Source organism: Elephas maximus, chromosome 1 (assembly GCF_024166365.1).
Source record: "Elephas maximus indicus isolate mEleMax1 chromosome 1, mEleMax1 primary haplotype, whole genome shotgun sequence".
In the NCBI taxonomy this organism is placed as follows: domain Eukaryota; kingdom Metazoa; phylum Chordata; class Mammalia; order Proboscidea; family Elephantidae; genus Elephas; species Elephas maximus.
In genome coordinates, this window is record NC_064819.1 from 76756536 (window position 1) to 76758063 (window position 1528).

Genomic DNA, 1528 nt, shown 5'->3' on the forward strand with positions numbered 1-1528 from the left:
AAATTTGTACTCTCATACAGTGCAGGTGGGAATGCAAAATGACACAGCCACTTTAGAAAACAGTTTGACTGTTTTGAAAAAGGTTAATAATAATTTTAACATATTGTTGTTACAGGTTGAATTGAATCCTCCAGAAAGATCTGTTGAAAATTTTAACCCTTATATCTGTGTATGAAATCCCATTTGGAAATAGGATTTCTTTGTTCTGTCAGTGAGGCCATATCGGTGTAGAGTGGGTCCTAAACCTACTAACGCTTGAGATGAAAACAGCAGATTAGACTCAGAGACAAGGGAGCACACACTGGGTGGAAGACAGCTGATACCAACAGACAACGGACACAGGTGAATCTACGTAGAAGCACATAAAGCAGCACAGGAAGTAGGATTGCAGGCTGCTAAAAGATTAAGTTGGCTCCACTGGGGATTGAACCCAGGATCTTCTGTGTGTAAAGCAGATGTGCTAACCACTACACCATGGAACCACTACAAGTATAGTCCCATGGACATCCAGAAGAACTAACAAATCTGTATTGGAAGAAGTCCAGCCAGAATGCTCACTAGAACTGAGGATGGCAAGACTTCCTCTCACATATGACATGATATCAGAAGGGATCAGCCCTTTGAAAAGGACATTCTGCTTGGTAAATGAGAGGGTCAGTGAAAAACAGAAAGACCTTCAATGAAATGGACTGACACAGCACTGCTACAAAGGCCTCAAGATAACAATGGTTGTGGGGATGGCATAAGAGCGAGCAGTGTTTTGTTCTCTTGTAGGGTCTGCTGTGAGTCAGAACCAGCTCCATGGCACAGAAAAACAACAAATCAAAAAGTTCAACTAGATGAGGAAGGACCTCCCCTCAGAAACACACATTGAAGTTGGCCTTCTAGCCTCCTGAACTGTGAAATAAAAGAAAGAAAAAAAAAATCCTGTTCTTTAATCCACCCAAAGGACTGGTCCCTCCTGATAACAAGTGGAAAGCATCTACGAAGAGGTCTCACCATCCTCGCTTCTAATGAGAATTCTGGCTGTACTTCTTCCAAGACATTTTGTTAGTTCTTCTGGCAGTCCATGGGACTGTACTTGTTATGGTTGCATGGTGTAGTGGTTAGCATATCTGCTTTACATGCAGAAGATCCTGGGTTTGATCCCCAGTGGAGCCAGGGGTATTTCAGTCATAGCAGCACTAAGAAACTAAGACATCGTTATGTCAGGGAACACATCTGTTTTGCTACCTTTGTATTGGCAGGGACTGGCACACAATAGTACATCAATACCTGTTGCCATCAAGCTAATTCACTGTTCCATAGGGTTTCTGTGGGGCAGCTGCTAACACTTTAGTTAGCAGCTGAGCTCTTAACGTCAATGCCACCAGGGCCCTTCTATATCAACGTATGTGCTACATGTTGGGGGAAATCCTTCAGCTGTCTTGGGGAGGTGAGGCAAGCACACAATTTTAGTGTGATGTGAGGCCCATGGAGCTATGGCTAGTCTAAAGATTAAATCTTTCCCTCGGGAGCAATTCTCGGG

General features: G+C 43.4%; 2 non-coding genes across 2 annotated transcripts; one reads left to right on the forward strand and one right to left on the reverse strand.

The window, feature by feature from the left end:
* Window positions 1-409: 409 nt before the first annotated feature.
* TRNAV-UAC (transfer RNA valine (anticodon UAC)) lies at window positions 410-482 on the reverse strand. Its single transcript has one exon. It is a non-coding gene; the product is annotated as a tRNA-Val (tRNA).
* A 606-nt stretch (window positions 483-1088) lies between these two features.
* TRNAV-UAC (transfer RNA valine (anticodon UAC)) lies at window positions 1089-1161 on the forward strand. The gene has a single exon. It is a non-coding gene; the product is annotated as a tRNA-Val (tRNA).
* Window positions 1162-1528: the final 367 nt, after the last annotated feature.